Source organism: Erinaceus europaeus, unplaced genomic scaffold (genome assembly GCF_950295315.1).
Source record: "Erinaceus europaeus unplaced genomic scaffold, mEriEur2.1 scaffold_628, whole genome shotgun sequence".
NCBI classification, from domain to species: domain Eukaryota; kingdom Metazoa; phylum Chordata; class Mammalia; order Eulipotyphla; family Erinaceidae; genus Erinaceus; species Erinaceus europaeus.
In genome coordinates this window covers 26,943-47,254 of record NW_026647693.1, presented here as the reverse complement: position 1 = coordinate 47,254, position 20,312 = coordinate 26,943, and the positions used below count along the sequence as shown (strand labels likewise).

The window sequence follows — 20,312 nt, the reverse complement described above, 5'->3', positions numbered from 1 at the left end:
GAAGACAGAGAGGTGGAGAGAAAGATAGACACCTGCAGACCTGCTTCACCACTTATGAAGCGACTCCCCTGCAGGTGGGGAGCCGGGGGCTCAAACTGGCATTCTTCCACTGGTCATTGCTTTGCGTCACATGCGATTAACCCGTGGCACTACTGTTCGACTCCCATTTGTGTTGTTTTTAATGAGGAGAGAGAGAGAGAGAGGGAGAGGGAGAGGGAGAGGAAGAGAGAGGGAGAGAGAGAAAGAGAGAGAGAGAACACCAGCCTGAGACCCCAGAGCACTGCTCAGCTCTGGTTTATGGTTGTATGACGGAATTGAACTTGGACTTTGGAGCCTAAGGCATGAAAATCTTTTTACAGAACCATTATGCTATCTCACCAGCCCATTAGTTCTTTTTTTAAGGTTTATTTTACTTGTTATGTATGAGAGAATTTCACATGAAGCAGAGAAGAGGAGAGAAATAGAGAGGCTACTCTGGTATCCACAGTGCTGGGAATCAAACTGGGACCCTCAGGCATGAAAGAAAATCCAACACTCTCTGCCAACTGGGCTATTCCTGCAGTTGTGATACGCTCAGTTTCTTTTTTAATTTAATTTTAGTATTTTTTAAATTTTTGCCTCCAGGGTTATTGCTGGGTCTCAGTGCCTGCACTTCTTCTTCTAGCGTTTGCCCTTCTTCCGTAGCCAGTCAACAGCATCAGGTTGAGCCTGATGTAAAGTTTCGAGACCTCCTTTGAATCTGGAGAGGTGGCAGTCGTTGACTATGTGGGTCATAGTCTGTCTGGAGCCGCAGGGGCAGTTCGGGTCGTCTCTGGCTCCCCAGCGATGGAACATAGCGGCGCACCGGCCATGGCCTGTTCGATAGCAATTGAGGAGGGCCCGATCATAACGTGCTAGGTCAAAGCCGGGTTGACGCTTGCAGGGGTCTGTGATGAGGTGTTTGTTCTTTACCTCAGCTGACTGCCAGCTCTGTTTCCAAGAGACTGGAACAGAGAAGTTCAGTGTAGGCGTAGGGGACCAGATTGGGTGATGAGACGTCATCTACTGCTCCTGGAGGCCACCATTTCCCTTTTGTTGCCCTTGTTGTTTATTGTTGTTGTTATTGTTGTTGTTGTTGTTGCTGTCGTTGTTGTTGGATAGGACAGAGAGAAATGGAGAGAGGAGGGAAAGACAGAGAGGGGGAGAGAAAGATAGACACTTGCAGACCTGCTTCACCTCTTGTGAAGCAACTCCCCTGCAGGTGGGGAGCTAGGGGCTTGAACCCGGATCCTTACGCCAGTCTTTGTGCTTCGTGCCATGTGCGCTTAACTGACTGTGCTACCACCCTGCCCCCAAGATCTTCTGTTTTAACTCAACACATCACAGATTTTTTTTTTCCTGGCTTCTGCTTCACCACTCGTGAAGCTTTCCCCCTGCAGGTGAGGACCAGGGGCTTGAACCTGGGTCCTTGCACACTGTAACGTGTGCGCTTAACCAGGTGCACCACCACCTGGCCCCACTTCTCCCCATTCTATATTTAGAGTCTCTTCTGTAGAAGAACATCATCAGTATATTTATTCATTTTCCTAACCTTACAATATACAGACAGTATTGTGTGTGTGTGTGTGTGTGTGTGTGTGTGTGTGTGTTTGAACACCCATACCACTTAGAAAAACAAGTATACTACAGTAAAGCTTGGAATTTACCATCCCTATGTCTTTGGATGAAAGTGTATCATCAAGGGCTGGGGAGACAATATAGTGGTTCTACAAAAGGCTTTCAAGCCTGAGATTCTGAGGGCCCACATTTAAATCCCAGCGCCACCATAAGCCAGAGTGGAACAGTGCTGTGGTATAAAAACTGTATATAGTTGAGGGCCGGATGCTAGCTCAATGGGTTTAGCGCAAATGGTGTAAAGCACAAGGACCGGTGTAAGGATCCCAGTTCGAGCCCCCAGCTCCCCACCTGCAGGAGGGTCGCTTCACAGGTGGTGAAGCAGGTCTGCAGGTGTCTTTCTCTCCTTCTTTCTGTCTTCCCCTCCTCTCTCAATTTCTCTCTGTCCTATCCAACAACAACAACAGCAGTAACAAAAATAACAACAACGATAAACAACAAGGGCAACAAAAGGGGAAAAATAGCCTCCAGGAGCAGTGGATTCATAGTGCAGGCACTGAGCCCCAGCAATACCCCTGGAGGGAGGGGAAAAAAACTATATATAGTCAGAGTACTGTGTTCCAAAAGTTACTTCCAGCAAGCATAGCATGTAAACTTTATAATTTGAACAGCGTGATACTGACACACGAACAAAGATGAAAAATCCAGAGATTAATCCATATACATATAGAAATTCGGTATTGGGGGTGGTGGTGACAAGATAGCCCACCTGGATAATGTTCCCGCTTTGCCATGAACATGGCCTGGGTTCGAGCCCAACCCCCCATTGCGTTTAGAGGGAGTTTTAGGGATGTGGATTTTTTCCCCCTCTGTCTCTATCTCTCCCCGGATCTGGAATTTTGGCTTTTTTAAAGCCCTAGTGATTTTTTTTTAAAAATCGGTAGGTGACAAAATTGGCGTGTTTTCTTTCTTTTTTTCTTTTCATTTTTTTTTTTTTAATCCAGAGCACTGCTCAACTCTGGCTTATGGTGGTTCAGGGGATTGAACCTGGAACTTTGGAGCCTCAGGCAGGAGACTCTTTGCATAACCATTATGCTACCTACCCCTGCCCGGCATGTTTCTTTTTAACATTAGAATTCTTTATTTGGGGGACAGGCGGTGGTGCACCAGGTTAAGCACACATAGTGCGAAGCACAGGAACTGGCACAAGGTTCCTGGTTCGAACCCTCGGCTCCCCAAATGTCGGGGCAGTCGCTTCACAAGCAGTGAAGCAGGTCTGCAGGTGTCTCTCTGTCTCCCTCTCTTTATCTTCTTCTCCTCTCTTAATTTCTCTCTGCCCTATCCAACAACAAATAACAACAAAATGGAAAAAAAAATGACCACCTGCAGCCCTGCTTCACCACTCACAAAGCTTCACCCCCCCCCCCGTAGGTGGGGACTGGAGGCTTCAACCTGGGTCCTTGTGCATTGTAAGATGTGCGCCCAACCAGATGTGCCACCACCAAGCCCCCTCATCTTTTTTTCAATTAGATAGGACAAAGAGAAACTGAGAGGGGAAGGGAGGATAGAGAGAGAGAGAGAGAGAGAGAGAGACCTTCATCCCCGCTTCACAACTTATGAATCTTCCTGAACTCCTGCAGGTGGGGAGAGGGGGTTTGAACCTGGTCCTTGCACACTGTCACATGTATGTTCAACCAGGTACCCCACTACTTAACCTCTCTCCAGTTTCATCCTAATGGTCAACCCTCTCTCCATCTTCTATGTCACCCCTATCTGGTACTAAAGTATCACATATGTGTGGAGTCAGTTCTGGACACCCTGTTCTAGTCCTTCAGCCACTTTCTTTGTTCTGTACCAAATATATATGTTTTGTTTTTGCCTCCAGGGTTATTGCTGGGGATTGGTGCCTGCACCTCAAATCCACTGCTCCTGGAGGCTATTTTTTCCCTTTTGTTGCTCTTGTTATTTTATCGTTGTTGTGGTTATTATTATTGTTATTATTGATGTCACTGTTGTTGGATAGGACAGAGAGAAATGGAGAGAGGAGAGGAAGACAGAGAGGGGGAGAGAAAGATAGACACCTGCAGACCTGCTTCACCGCCTTGAAGTGACCGCCCCAGGTGGGGAGCCGGGGGCTTGAACCAGGATCCTTGTGCTGGCCCTTGCACTTAGTACCATGTGTGCTTAACGCGCTGCGCTACACCCAACCCCTCCTTTTTTTTAATTTATAAAAAGGAAACACAGACAAAACCATAGGATAAGAGGGGTATAACTCCACACAATTCCCACCACCAGAACTCCTTATCCCCTCCCTCCCTTGATAGCTTTCCTATTCTTTAACCCTCTGAGAGTATGGACCTAGGATCATTGTGGTATGCAAAAGGTGGAAGGTCTGGCTTCTGTAATTGCTTCCTCGCTGAACATGGGTGGGTGGGATGGGACACAGTCCTTTGGTGGTAGGAATGGTGTTTATGTACACTCCCTTTTTTTTTTTCAGCCAGAATACTGCTCAGCCCTGGATTTTTGTGTTGTGGGGGGTTTGAACCTGGGACCTTTGATGCCTCAGGCAGGAAAGTCTTTTGCAGACCCATTATGCTGTCTTTCCAGCCCTATGTCATGTGTTGCTCTCTTAACATTTTTTTCTTGTTTCTCTGATGTCCGGTAGAACACTTGTGTCTCCCGGCTATTATCAGGCTGTGTAGATGTTATTTTTGTCAGGAACAGTGAGAACTGGACTTCAGAGCCTGGAACGAGGCAGTGTTAATGACGGGTGATGGTGGCAGGGGGCGGCAGAGGCATTAGATTCCCTGCGGGTCAGCCTATCACTTCTGTTTCCTCTTTGGTCCCCCCACCCATTGTGTGGGCTGGAGGGGCAAAAAAATCAGACCTGCATTTGCAGGAACAGTTCGTCCCTAATCCTGTCTTTTTTTTTTTTTTTGGCACCAGTTAATTTTTCGGGTCAGGACCTGCACGGCTCCGCTGCTCTTAGCAGTCTTTTTTTAATATTTATTTATTCCCTTTTGTTGCCCTTGTTGTTTTATTGTTGTAGTTATTATTGTTGTTGTTGATGATGTTGTTGTTGGATAGGACAGAGAGAAGTGGAGAGAGGAGGGGAAGACAGAGATGGGGAGAGAAAGATAGACACCTGCAGACCTGCTTCACCACTTGCGAAGTGACTCCCCTGCAGGTGGGGAGCTGGAGCTCAAACTGGGATCCTTATGCCGGTCCTTGCGCTTTGCGCCATGTGTGCTTAACCCGATGTGCTACAGCCCGACTCCCAGCAGTCTTTTTTTTAAGGGAGGGTAGAAAGTGAGAGATAGAGAGGGAGAGAGGGAGAGAGAGAGAGAGAGAGGAAGACCCCTGCATTACTGTTCTACCACTCGTGAACCTTCCTCTCTTCATGTGGGGAGCAGGGGCTTGAACCTGGGTCCATTGTGTATGGTAGCATGTGCACTCTACCCAGTGTGCCACCATACCTCCCCACGTTTTGTTGAAGTTTTGATGGAAGGCCGGCCAGCATCTCTCCTGCAGTGAGAGACTCATGTTGGGGGATGTGGTTCTGCTTCCCCATCTAGTACCACGAAGGCTGCAGGTTGCCGAGAATCCTGGTGACTGGCCAGCCTAGCACAGTCTCCCTCTCCCTCACTCTCCCTAAATAAATCAATTAAAAACGTTATAAAAGTAGTGTTGGAGGGACTGGAAGATGAGTAGAATATGATGAGTCGAGAAGATGAGAAGAGTGTATACTTTACTATACCCAAGGACGTGAATTTGAGCAGTGTGGGTCAGGGATGTGGTGTCTCTCTCTTCTCCTTTCTGTATCTCTCTCCTTGTCTTATTTCTGTCTCTCTGAAAATCATTCAGGAGAGGAGGAATCATGCTAGGGCAGCAGCCCAGAGGTAACACTGGTAGCTAAGAAAAACAGAAACAAAAAGTAAATAAATAAGTAAGTAAGTAAGTAAGTAAATAAATAAGTGGGGGTTTGGGGGAAGATATAATAATGGCTGTACAAAAAGACTTTGATGCCCGAGGCCCAGCTTCAGTCTCCAGCACCACCATAAACCATATCTGAGTAGTTCTCTGGTCACTTGGTCGGTCTGTCTGTCTGTCTGTCTGTCTATCTATCTATCTATCTATCTGTCTGAAAGCCCCCCCCCACGTCCTTTATTTTGGTGCAATACACAAACTGTAGTCTTAATTCTGCTTTTTGTTTCCCCTTTCTGTTCAACTTCTGTTCGCGAGTGAGATCACTCCATATTCGTCCTTCTGTCCTTCTGTTTCTGGCTTATCTCACTTAAGGTGATTCCTTCAAGCTCCATCCAAGATGAGGTAAAGAAGGTGAATTCATCATTCTTAATAGCTGTGTAGTATTCTGATGTGTGTGTGTGTGTGTGTGTGTGTGTGTGTGTGTGTGTGTGTAGTGTGTGTGTGTGTGTATCACTTTCTTAGCCACTCATCTGTTGTTAGACAACTAGGTTTTGGTTATTACAAATTGTGCTGCTATGAGCAGCAGTATACACAAATCTTTTTGGATGACTGTATTAGGTTCCTTAGGATGTATCCCCAGGAGAGGAATCACAGGGTCATAGGGTCGATTTCTAGCCTTCTGAGAGTTCTCCAGACTGCTCTTCACAGGAGTTGGACCAATTTACATTCCCACCAGCAGTGCAGGAGAGTTCCTTTGGCCCTACAACCTTTCCAGCTTTTGTTGTTACTATCCATTTTGATGTATGACAGTCTCACAGGAGTGAAGTTGTATCTCATTGTTGTCTTTATTTGCATTTCTCTGACAATCAATGATTTGGAGCATTTTCTCATATATTTGTTGGCTTTTGGGATCTATTATTATTATTATTATTACTACACGAGAGCACTGCTCGGCTCTGGCTTATGGTGGTGCTGGGGATTGAACCTGGGACCTTTGGTGCCACAGGCATAAAAGGCTCTTTGCATAACCATTGTGCTGTCTCCCCAGCCCATGTGCTGTGCCCCAACCCAGATCTCTTCTTTGGTGAATATTCTGTTCATATCCTCTCCCCACTTTTGGATGAGGTCATTTGGTGTTTTGTTGTTGTTGTTGATTTTGGTGAGCACTTTATATATTTTAGGTATTAACCTCTTGTTTGATGTATGACATGTAAAGATCTCCCATTCTCTGAGGAGCCTCTTTGTTTGGGTGATGGTTTCTTTTGCTGTGCAGAAGCTTTTCAATTTGATGTAATCCCACTAGTTTATTTTTTGGTTTTGTCTTCCTTGCAATTGGACTTGTATCATTCAACATGTTTATAAAACTTAGATGGAAAAGAGTTCTTCCAACATTTTCCTTTAAGCATTTGGATGGCTCCTGGTCTAACATCCAAGTCCTTGATCCATTTGGAGCTTACTTTTGCGTGTGGTGAAATGTAGTGGTTTAGTTTCATTCTTCAGTACCTTTCAATCCAAATTTCCCAACACCATTTGTTGAAGAGACTCTCCTTTTTTACATTTAATCACTTGGACCCCGTTGTAGTAATTAGTTGTCCATTAGTGTGTGGGATTATTTCTGGGTTCTAAATTCTATTCCACTGATCAGTGTGTCTATTTTTCTTCCAGTACCAGGCAGTTTTGATTACAGTGGCCCTATATATAGTTTGAGATCTGGGAGTGTGATTCTTCCAGTTCTGTTTTTTTTCTTTCTCAAGATCATTTTGGTGATTCTAAGTATTTTCTGTCATAAGCGCCATCTCTTTTCTTTTTCTTCTTTTTTTTTCTTTATAGTTTTATATTACAGAATTACATGCCAACAGGGGTTTGGATCCACACCATTCCCACCATCAGAGTTCTGAATCTTCACTCTCCCCACTGCAATCCACCACAGTTCCCCTACCGTTGTAGATGTGGGCCTACCATCTTCTCTACAAATATCTGTCCACATTTATACATAGTTACCCCATCTTTTCCTGATTCAATTCTCTCTTTCCCTCTAAACCACTCATGACATCAAAGTTCTTTTGTTTTTCTTTATTGATGAGATTAATGGTTTACAGTTAATAGTAAAATACAACAATAGGTACATGTGTAACATTTCTCAATTTTCCACATAACACCATAAATCCCCACCTAGGTCCTCCTCCACCATCATGTTCCAGGGCCTGAACACCCCCCACACCCCAGAGTCCTTCACTTTTGTGCAATTCATCAATTCTAGTTCAAGTTCTGATAAGCTTCATTTTTGTTCCCACATTAAGAGATGACTGGTGCTCACATCAGTGCCTTTGCTGAGAGTTCTCCATTGTAAGCAGAGATGGACCTCAGATTGTATGACTGCCGGCAAAGGAGATGACCAGAGCAGGAAGAGCATGTGATGTGTCAGTCACGACCAGTGAGAGAGAAAGGGCCCATCTTATTCTAGAAACCCACAGCTGTCATAGGCTGGAGGTGGCAGCATACCTATGAGGTAATACAATGGAGGCTGTTCTGACAGGGAGATTTTCCAATTGGAGGAAGCTAAAAATGGGGAAGTGTGTGTGTGACCGGTAAGGGGTCACAGTGGATAAAGTGTTGGACCTTCAACCTCAGGCATGAGGTCCTGAGTTCAATCCCTGGCAAAGTATGTGCCAGAGTGATGCTCTGGTTCTCTTTCTCCCCCATATCCACTCTAGCTTATGAAATAAATTAAATGTTTTAAAATGTTTTTCAAAAAGTTTCTTAAAAAATATTATTTATGGAGGCCGGGCAGTAGCGCAGTGGGTTAAGTGCACACGGCATGAAGCGCAAGGACCACTGTAAGGATCCTGGTTCGAGCCCCCCCCCCCCCCCCCGCTCACCACCTGCAGGGGAGTCACTTCACAGTGAAGCATATCTGCAGGTGTCTATCTTTCTCCCCCCCTTCCCCTCCTCTCTCCATTTCTCTCTGTCCTATCCAACAATGACGACATCAATAACAACAACAATAATAAAAAAACAAGGGCAACAAACAGGAAAATAAAAATAAATATATATAAATTTTTTAAAAATATTTATTTTTAAAATTTCTTTATTGGGGAATTAATGTTTTACATTCAACAGTAAATACAATAGTTTGTACATGCATAACATTTCCCAGTTTCCCATATAACAATAAAAATATTTATTATTTATTAGAGAGAAATAGAAATCAAGAGGGAAGAAGGAGATAGAGAGGGAGAGAGACAGACAGACAGACAGACAAACATCTGCAGGGTTGCTTCACCACTCCTGAAGCTTTCTCTCTGTGGTTTGGTGCTGGTGCTCACATGGGGTGGATCCAGCCAGGAGGTAAGCTTACTGAGGCTCTCTCACGAGTTCTAGTGACTGCATGAAAGAAAGAGGACTCGGGGAGTATCTTGGTACAAACACTCCATTTATTCAGGGGTGGGCTTGGGTATATACAGAAAGTTAAACAAAGAACATTTTTCAAATACATCAGAAATTACAGGTTTCTTAAAGGTCAGCTTGCCCCTATGGTAGGGGGCTGGTATGACAAGAATTGATGCGATACATAAAGGTCAAGACAATTATTCTCCATGATGCAAGCAGGTTAATTATCTAAAGGCATTTATTATCTAAAGTCATTTGAGAGAAGCATAGGGGTTAAACCAGTAAGGTGCGATATAGAGAAGATAAACAAGGCTTGATGTAAATCATAGATATCAAAGGACATAAGGAAATAACATTTTGAGACTACTGTCTGGTGTTGGGGAGGTATAAGATAGAGTGTATTCTCCTCTGTGATCAAAAAGGTGGGGTGGATGTGTGAACTTTGAGTGACTATATGAACTTTGAATGAACCTTAAAGCAGGCAGCCATGTGGCCTGCCAGCAGGGAGAAACTGTAAGATTTCTGTGAGCTTGAAAGACTAACAAGGGAAAACTGAGTCTGGGAGACTTTTCCTTCTTGGCTTTTCTCTATGAGAGAGGCTAACAAGCAGGGTGTCTTTCCTGACCTCCATCCAAGGATGGGGGGAGCTTCCCTAAACTCTACCAAGCTTTCACATAGTCCCACATTTTGGGGACCAGGGGCTTGAACTTGAGTTCTTGTATAATGTGACATATATGCTCAATCAGGTGTACCACCACCCAGACTCTTAAAAAGGTTTTTCAAGGAAATTAGTGAGACAGTTGTCAATATTGGGTACTTCCTGCATTTTTATTCACTTCATTTGTATTAGTTTTTATTGTTATTATTATTTTAGTTTCTAAATATATTATTTTTATTTTTAAAAAATATTCTATCAATGAGAGAGAGATTGACACCAGAGCACTGCTTAGCTCTGGCTTATAGTGGTGCTGGGGATTGAGATCTTGGAGACTCAGGCATGAGAGTCTTTATTTTATTTATTAATTAATGATAAAAGAGGATAGAAAGAGAACTAGAGGGGCTGGGTGGTGGCACACCTAGTTGAGCGCACATGTAACAATGTGCAAGGACCCGGGTTCAAGCTGCCAGTCCCTACCTGCAGGAGGAGTGGTGAAGTAGTGCTTCAAGTGTCTCTCTGTCTCTCTCCCTCTCTATATCCCCCTTCCTCTTGATGTCTGGCTGTGTCTATAAAATAAATAAAGATAATTTAAAATTAAAAAAAGAAAGAAAGAGAACTAGAAATCACTCTGGTACACGTGCTGTTAGGGATTGAACTGAGAATCTCATGTTTGAGTGTCCAACACATCACCCACTGTGCCACCCCCAGATTGCTAGTATTTTTACCAGAGCACTGCTTAGCTCTGGTTTATGGTGGTGATAGGGATTGAAGCTGGGACCTCAGAGCCTCAGGCAGTAACATCTTTTTGCTTAACCACTATACTATCTTCCCAGTGCCAGTGGTGGATATTTCTGAATGGGAAGCTGCTGGCGCTCATGTGGAGTGGCTCCAACCAGGGGGTAAGCCTCTGACCCTCCCTCGCCAGTTCTAGGGACTGCATGACTCAGAAAGGAGGCATCGGGGAATATTCTGGTACGAATATTCATTTCTTTGGAGATGGGTACAGGCTTATATAGAGAATTAAACAAAGAACATTTTTCACATATGTCAGAAATTACAGGTTTCTTAAAGGTCAGCTTGCCCCTATGGTAGGGGGCTGGTATGACAAAAATTGATGCAATACATAAAGGTCAAAATTATTAGTTTCCATGATGCAGGCAAGTTAATTATCCAAAGGCATTTGAGAGAAGCATAGGGGTTAAACCAGTAAGGTGAGGTAGAGAAGAAGAAAAACAAAGATTGATGTAAATCACAGATATCAAAGGGCACAAGGAAATAGAAAATGGTGTTTCACTACCTGGTAGGGTTGGGGTGTATGATAGGGTGTGTTCTCTTTTATGATCAAAAGATGAAGTGGATGTGTGAACTTTGAGTGAATGTTTGCCTAAAGCAGGCAAACATTTGGCCTGCTAGCAGGGGGAACTAAGTGTGAGAGGCTTGTAGGTTTTCTGTGAGCTTGAGAGACTAACAAGGAGAAACTGAGTCTGGGAGACTTTTCCCTCTGGGCTCATCTCTATAAGGAGAGAGGCTAACAAGTTGGGTGTCTTTCCAGACCTCCATCCAAGGATGGGAGAGCTCCCCTAAACTCTACCAAGCTTTCACATAGTCCCACAGGAAGCTTTGGCAGGGGGATCCATAATGCCAGTTATGCAATGGGTGTAGTGGAATGGGGAGCTAAACCAGTGGGTCAAGATGTAGAAATGGTTCAATGGTTGCAGTCATGGGGGTGGCTTAGCAGGTAGAATGCAGCACTTGCACACATGAACTCTCAGGTTCGACCCTCCACATATGGTGGAGTAATGCTTTGTGTCTCTCATTTCCTGTCCTCCCTTCCTCTCTTTTATTGCCTCCAAGGTTATAGCTGGGGCTTGCTGCAGGCACTATGAATCCACCGATCCCAGCAACCAATTTTTTTTGTTCTCTCTCTCTCTTTCTTTCTTTCTCTCTCCCTCTCTCTCTGTCTCTCTCTCTCTCTCTCTTTTTTTCTATTTTATTTGAAAGAGTAGAGAGAAATTGAGAGGGGAAGGGGAGAGAGAGAGGGGTAGATATCATAATGGTTATGCAAAGAGATTCTCTTGCCTATGACTCCAAATTCCCAGTTTCAATCCCCTGTACCACCATAAACTAGAGCTGAGCAGGGCTGTGGTAAGAGAGAGAGGGGGGAGGGGGATGGAGAGGGGAGGGAGAGAGAGAGAGAGAACTACAGACCTGCTTCAACACTTCTGAAGCATTCCCCCCTGCGGATGAGGAGCAGTGGCTCAGTCCCTGGTTCTTGCACATGGTGATATGTGCTCTTAAACACCACTGTGTGGCCCCTCCCTCTTCTCTCTTCTCTCATAAAAATTAATCTTGTGGCTTGGGAAGTGATGCAATGACTGGAACATTGGATTTGAAAGTATGAGGCCCCAAGTTCAAGCCCTAAATTGTTGAGACCAAAGTGATCGTCTCGCGACCCTCCTGCCCTCACATTTATTAATAAATGAACACTTCTTAGGGGAGTTGGCGGTAGAGCAGCAGGTTAAGCGTAGGTGGCGTGAAGTGCAAGGACCAACTTAAGGTTCAAGCCCCGGCTCCCCACCTGCAGGGGAGTCACTTCACAAGCGGGGAAGCAGGTCTGCAAGTGTCTGTCTTTCTCTCCCCCTCTGTCTTCTCCTCTCTCCATTTCTCTCTATCCTATCCAACAACGACGACAACAATAAAACAACAAGGGCAACAAAAGGGAATAAATAAAATAAAATAAATAATAAATGAATACTTCTTTTAAAGTATATTTTAAAAAGATTTATGCAGGGGGGCTGGGCGGTAGCACAGTGGGTTAAGCGCACATGGTGCAAAGCACAAGGACTGGTGTAAAGATCTTGGTTTGAGCCCCTGGCTTCCCACCTGCAGGGGGGGGTCACTTCACAAGTGGTGAAGCAGGTCAGCAGGTGTCTATCTTTCTCTCCCCCTCTCTGTCTTCCCCTCCTCTCTCGATTTTTCTCTGTCCTATTCAACAACAATGACAATAATAACAACAAAAATAAAAAATAATAATAACAACAATAAACAATAAAGACAACAAAAGAGAAAAAAATAGCCTCCAGGAGCAGGGGATTCATAGTGCAGGCACTGAGCCCCAACGACAAACCTGGAGGCAAAATAAATAAATAAGTTTTAAAAATGTAAAAAAAAAAAGATGTATGCAGGACGGTTGAAATAGTTCACTTAAGTAGTATACTGCTTTGCCATGTGTTCAACCCAGGTTGTAGCCCAACCTCCACTGCATTGAAGGAATCTTTGGTGCTGTGGTCTCTCTCTCTCTCTCTCTCTCTCTCTCTCTCTCCTTCTCCCTCTCTCCCTCCCTCCCTTCTTCTTTCTCTCTCCCTCTGCCTCTCCTCTGTATCACTATTGAAAAAAAAAGATGAAAATATTGGTAGTTAATAGTCAGGGAGACTTACACACTGGAAAAAGTGTACGACTATCATAGCAGTAAGAAAACCATTACAGAGGGCTGGGTGGTAGCATACCGGGTCAAGTGCACATAGTTTGAAGCCCAAGGACCCACACAAAGATCTTGGTTTGAGCCTCCGGCTACCTACCTGCAGGGGGTCAATTCACAAGCAGTGAAGCAGGTCTGCAGGTGTCTGTCTTTCTCTCCACCTCTCTGTCTTTCCCTCGTCCTCTATCAATTTCTATCTGTCCGGTCCAACAACAATGATAACAGCAAGAACAACAATGAAAAAAAGATGGCCACCGGGAGCAGTGGTTTTGTAGTACAGGCATCAAACCCCAGCGATAACCCTGGAGGCAAGAAAAAAAGGAAAGAAAAGCACTGCAGATGAGCTTATTAAATATTTATCATATCTCTAGGGGCTCCTGTGGTGTGTATGGAATTATCATCACAACACTACACCTTATCTCCAGGGTTGTGAGTGGTCATTCCTGATAGGAAACATTATCTGAAGTATGTAAATCATCATTATTAATAAGCAGTCATTATTAAAACCATGCCCTAAATTATACGTACCTTAACTACTGACAACAGCTCATCTGCCTAAATGTTACGTGCCTAGCACTGCACTGGAGTGCATAGTGTTCTTTTTGTATGTACAACTTGATTTAAAGATTTCTTTATTAATGAGAGAGAGAACCAAAGCATCTCTCGGGCACATGCGATGCCAGGGATCAAATTCAGGACCTCATGCTTGTGAGTCCCAACGCTTTACCACTGTGCCACCTCCTGGGCTCTGTCTGAGCTTATTTAATGTTCATTGTCCCAAAAGCAGGTATTCTTCTTTTTTTAATTTTTATTTTATTTTTTATTTCTTTATTGAATGTTTTACATTCAACAGTAAATACAATAGTTTGTACATGCATAACATTCCCCAGTTTTCCATATAAAAATACAACCCCCACTAGGTCCTCTGTCATCTCCATTTTGGACCTGTATTCCCCCCCCACCCCGCACACCAGAGTCTTTTACTTCGGTGCAATACGCAAATTCCAGTTCAGGTTCTACTTGTGTTTTCTCTTCTGATCTTGTTTTTCAACTTCTGCCTGAGAGTAAGGTCATCCCATATTCATCCTTCTGTTTCTGACTTATTTCACTTAACATGAATTTTTCAAGGTCCATTCAAGATTGGTTGAAAATGGTGAAGTCACCATTTTTTATAACTGAGTAGTATTCCATTGTATATATGTATATATATACCAAAAACTAGCTCAGCCACTCATCTGTTGTTGGACACCTGGCTTACTTCCAGGTTTTGGTTATTACAAATTGTGCTGCTAAGAAAATATGTGTACACAGATCTTTTTGGATGGGTGTTTTGGGTTCCTTAGGATATATCCCCAGGAGAGGAATTGCAGGATCATAGGGAAGGTCCATTTCTAGCCTTCTGAGAGTTCTCCAGACTGTTCTCCACAGAGGTTGGACCAACTGACATTCCCACCAGCAGCACAGGAGGGTTCCTTTGACCCCACAACCTCTCCAGCATTTGCTGCTGCTACCATTTCTGATGTATGACATTCTCACAGGAGTGAAGTGGTATCTCATTGTTGTCTTTATTTGCATTTCTCTGACAATCAAAGACTTGGAGCATTTTTTCATGTGTTTCCAGGTCTTTTGGACTCTTCTGAGGTGAATATTCTGTCCATGTCCTCTCCCCATTTTTGGATGGGATTATTTGTTTTCTTGTTGTTGAGTTTGGCAAGCTCTTTATATATTTTGGTTATCAGCTTCTTGTCTGATGTATGACATGTAAAGATCTTCTCCCATTCTGTGAGGGGTCTCTTGGTTTGGGTATTGGTTTCTTTTGCTGTGCAGAAGCTTTTTAATTTGAGTTTTCCCATAGGTTTATGCTTGCCTTAGTCTTCTTTGTAATTTGGACTCATTTCATTGAAGATGTCTTTAAAATTTATGTGGAAAAGAGTTCTGCCAATATTTTCCTCTAAGTATCTGATAGTTTCTGGTCTAACATTCAAGTCTTGATCCACTTGTAACTTACTTTTGTTTTTGGTGAGATATAGTGGTTCAGTTTCATTCTTCTGCATGTTTCAACCCATTTTTTCCAACACCACTTGTTGAAGAGACTGCGATTTCCCCATTTAATAGTCTGGACACCTTTGTCAAAGATCAGATAGGTCAAGGATCATAGGTCTCTGCTGTTGTTTTCAGTATCTCTTAATCTCTTTTTGAGATCTCTTACTTCATTTTTAGTTGTCTCTAATTCATCCTGGATCTTGCTAATTCTGTCGTCAGCCTCATTCATTCTATTCTCTCTCCCCTCTACTGTTTTCTGGAGGTCATCTATTTTGTTACCCTGTTTGATACTGTTTTAGCTTGTTCAGCTAGTTGTGTTCTTAGCTCAGCTATTTCAGCTTTCAGCTCTCTAATAACCTTGAGATAATTAGTGTTTTCTTCCAGAGTTTCATTTATTGTTTCTGCGTTTCTGATGACAATTCTTTCAAACTCTTTAGTCACTCTTGTGATTATTTCCTTAATTAGTGTTTGGATGTTGACCTCATTATTTTGTGGTTCAACCTTTGGGGGGCTTTTAGCTGGACTCTTGTCCTGGTTCATTTCTCCAATATTTCTTCTTGTTGGTTTGACCATTTCATATAGTATGTTATGAGGTCCCTCTCAGTACTTTTCAAATTACTTATCACTCTTGCCTGGATTGACTTGTGTGTAAGTAAGGTACTTAAAAGGTTCACAGTTGTGGAAATTGACGGTTGTTTCAATATTATTTTAATCCCTGAGTTGGAGCACAGTGGCTTAAAAGCATCTTTTGTTTTTTTTTTTCTTCCCTGTAGGCTATGGGAGCCTGAGGGCTTTGAAACTATAATTAGGATTCTTAGCTTAATCACTGACTCCTGACCAAGAGATAAAGCAGGGTGTGGCAGAGATAATCCAGTGGTTATGCAAAGAGACTCCCGCAGCCCCATTGCTAGGCCATGGAGGTATAGGTCTTCTCCTGAGTTTCCTCGTTAGTTAGTTCTCTGTCCCCTGGTGTCAGCACAGGGCCTCCACTCCCTGCTGCTCCAGCTTCTGAGGGCAGTAGCAATAGAGACTCACAGTTGCATTTGGTGAGTGTTAAGGGAGTCCTCTCTTCCCATCAGCCGTCTTTTTGTTGGTGAAAGAGAAAGGAGGTGGTGTCTCAACTGGCAAATTGCTGGACTGTTACCATCTGCTTAATCTCTCTCTAGGCCCCTCTGTCCATGAGCCACACGTGTTTTCACTCACCGGTGATTTGGTGGGTTCCTGAAGTTGTTCTAGTCTTGTCTTGTTTCGGTCCCAGATGATCTCCTTTGGTATTCCTAGTTGACCTGGGAGAGGAGAGAAACAGGTGTTTTTCTTATTCCACTTTTACAAATGTGGAAATGAAGGCACAAATACGTGACATGATTTCCTCAAGGACAAAGAGCTAAAACATTGAAGGGGCAGGACTTGAATGCCAATGACCTGGCCTCTGTGTTCGTGTTCTTTGTCATGAGATCACATCACCATCTCTGATATCACAGAGTTATTGTTAGGAGGGTTTCATGTATTTTTGACCTAGAAAACTAAGAAGGTGGGGGGCCAGGCAGTGGTGCACCGGGTTAAGCACAAGGACCCCAGTCTAGCCCCCTGCTTCCCACCTGCAGGGAGGACGCTTCACAAGCAGCAAAGAAGGTCTTCAGGTGTCTCTCTTTCACTCTCCCTCTCTATCTCCCCCTCCTCTCTCAGTTTCTCTCTGTTCTATTCAATCAAATGGCCACCAGGAGCAGTGGATTTGTAGTGTAGACACCGAGCCCTAGTGATAACCCTGGAAGCAAAAAAAAAACAGGAGGGGTCAGGTGGTGGCACACCCAATGGAGCTCACCTGTTACAGTGCTTAAAGAGTCAGATTCAAGTCCTTAGCCCCCATCTGCAGGGGAGAAAGGTTCATGAGCAGTGAAGCAGCGCTGCAGTACTGCAGGTGTCTCTTTCTCCTCCTTTCTATCTTCCCCTCTCAATTTCTCTACCTTCTATTCTAATTTAATTTAAGTTAAAAAAAAAAAAAAGAAGAGTCAGTCGTTAGTGCAGCAGGTTAAGCGCACGTGGCGCAAAGCGCAAGGACCAGCGTAAGGATCCCAGTTCGAGCCCCTGGCTCCCCACCTGACGGGAAGTCGCTTCACAGGCAGTGAAGCAGGTCTGCAAGTGTCTATCTTTCTCTCCCCCTCTGTCTCCCCCTCCTCGGTCCATTTCTTTCTGTCCTATCCAACAACGACAACATCAATAACTACAACAATAAAACAACAAGGGCAACAAAAGGGAATAAATAAATAAATAAATAAATGTTTTAAAAAAGAAGCAAATACTGGGTCTTCACTGCTCCTGTATGACTTTTTCAGATAGAAAAAGAGAGACAGGGGAGTTGGGCAGTAGCGCAGCAGGTTAAGCGCAGGTGGCTCGAAGCGCAAGGACTGGCGTAAGGATCTCAGTTCAAGCCCCCGGCTCCCCATCTGCAGGGGAGTTGCTTCACAAGCAGTGAAGCAGGTCTTCAGGTATCTATCTTTCTCTCTCCCTCTCAGTCTTCCCCTCCTCTCTCCATTTCTCTCTGTCCTATCAAACAACGTCAGCAATAACAACAACAATAATAACTACAACAAGGGCAACAAAGGGTAATAAATACATAAATAAAAATATTTTTAAAAAAGAAGAAAGAGAGAGAGAGAGAAACAGAAGGAAAGAGGAAAGAACACCACAGCTTCAAAGCTTCCCACAGTGTGGTGAGGACCAGACTCAATCCTGGGTAGTTCACATACCAAAGCAGGTGTTCTATCCAAGTGAGCTATCTAAATCTGTCCCAAATGCACCCATGAGTTATCTCCCAATCCTAGCCCAGACCTCAGAAGGACTTCAGGTAGCGACTGTGTGGTCCTTTTTTTTTTTTTTTTTTTTTTACAGAGGGAGAGGTATTGGGACTCAGACAAAGGAAGGCCAGCCCCCATGGGGCACCTCTCCCAAGGCTGTCATTCCCACCTGCCTCTTCTCCCTGGTTGAGGTCCTCACTTGGACACTTGGGATGGGGCTCAATGCACTGTACTTGTGGTCATAATTTTTCTAGAAGAACGATGGGGAGATGTAGTAGGGCTAGGATCTGGATCAGGGTTAGAGAGCCTGCTGGGCGGCTCCAGCAGGGCTGGGGGGTGGCATTGTGAGCTGTTTAGGAATGGGGCTACAGTGGTGTTAGAGTTAGAGGGAGAGCTGTTCTTGCCTGTGTTAGTAGAGAAATCATTAATTTGAGGCTACCAAAAATCCAACAAACATTAATTAAATGAAAACGGTGTTTTATTGCCTTAGAGACAGTGCAAACACCCAGAAAAGAAATGTCCGTGAGGACTGCTTCCCCCACCCCTCACCTCCAGCCACTTTGTTTTGCTGCTTCTCCTTTTGCTGGTCCAGCCCTCCTGAGTCCTCTGTTCAGCTCAGCTCAGCTCAGCTCAGCTCAGTTCCACACTCCCAGATCCATCTGCATCTACTTCTCCAGCTTTTCCTCCATGCTACTGCTGCTGCCTGCTGCTGCTAGTCCAGTTTCTCCCTCCTTCCCAGTCCTTTGGCTCCTAATATTTATCTATTTTTAATTTTTGCTGTCAGGCTTATTGCCGTGGCTCGGTGCCAGCACTAGGAATCCACTGCTTCTGGCGGTCAGTTTTTCCCCTGTTTTTTCCCCTTCTATTTTGATAGGACAGAGAGCGGCTGAGAGGGGGGGATAAAGAGAAAGAGAGACACCTACAGACCTGTTTGACCTCTCATGAAGTACCCCCCACCTCCTAGCAAATGGGAAGCAGAGGCTTAAACCCAAGTCCTTGCACATAGCGACGTGTGTGTTCAACCCAGTGTGCCACTACCTTGCTCCATCTCCTGGTAGTTATGTCTGAGTCCAAAGTCAGATTCCAGGTCCCTCTTCTGTACAATCATTATTCTTCTTTTAGCTTGCTTTTTCTTTTCTTTGTTGCTTGGTACCAGGAATTCTGGGAAACATAGTTTTCTTTTCTTTTCTTTTTTTCCTGTTAAAATATTTTCTTTATTGGTGGACTGGCTAGACAGAGAGAAATCAAGAGGAAATGAAGAGATAGAGAGGGAGAAAGACACCGGCAGTCCTGCTCCACCCCTTGTGAAGCAGGCTCACTGGCTCTTACTGTAGCTGAAGAGGTGTTGTAATGGGAAAGCTCTGGGCTTAGAAGCTTGAGGAGGCTGGGAGTACGGATCGACCTGTCAATGCCCATGTTCAGCGGGGAAGCAGTCACAGAAGCCAGACCTCCCACCTTCTGCATCCTACAATGACCTTGGGTCCATACTCCCAGAGGGTTAAAGAATAGGAAAGCTATCAGGGGACTGGAGGGGATACAGATTTCTAGTGGTGGGAATTGTGTGGAGTTGTACCCCTCTTATCCTATGGTTTAGTCAATGTTTCCTTTTATAAATAAAAAAATTTAAAAAGTTAAAATTAAAAAAGAAAAAAAAAAGCTTGAGGTTCTGAGTTTTATCCCTGGTGTGGCATATGCCAGACGACCACTCTGGCACCTTTATTTGTCTGCCTGTCTCTTGTAAAAATGTACATGTATGGCCAGGTATTGAACTCAGGACCTCATACTTGAGAGTCCAATGCTTTATCCACTGAACCACCTCCTGGACCACAAATAATAATAACAATATTATTATTAATAATAATAGCCAATTTTATGTCATAAAATGTGTAAAAATTTGTATTTTTTTAAATTGCATTTCTTTTTTATTTTTTAAAATTTTTACATTTATTTATTTATTTTCCCCTTTGTTGTCCTTGTTGTTTAACATTGTTGTGGTGATTGATGTTGTCTTTGTTGGATAGGACAGAGAGAAATGGAGAGAGGAGGGGAAGACAGAGAAAGGGAGAGAAAGATAGACACCTGCAGACCTGCTTCATCGCCTGTGAAGCGACTCCCCTGCAGGTGGGGAGCCGGGTGCTCAAACTGGGATCCTTACGCCGGTCCTTGCACTTTGTGCCATGTGTGCTTGACTCACTGCACCACTGCCTGACTCCCAAATTGCATTTCTTTATTGAGGTGGGTAGAGACACAGGGAGAACCGGACCATTATTCTGGCCTCTGTGATGCCAGGGATCAAGCTTGGGACCTTGTGCTTTAAAGTCCAACATCCTATTCACTATGTTATCTCTCAAGCCACTATTTATTTTCGTCTTCTTTTTTAATTAGATAAGACAAATAGGAATTAGAGAGGAAGGGGAGATAGAGAGGA

General features: G+C 44.0%; 1 protein-coding gene across 2 annotated transcripts in view; it reads left to right on the top strand.

Annotated features, from left to right (window-relative positions):
• SYN1 (synapsin I) overlaps nt 1–20,312 on the top strand; it is a 68,468-nt gene that overhangs the window by 22,959 nt on the left and 25,197 nt on the right. The window lies entirely within an intron of this gene.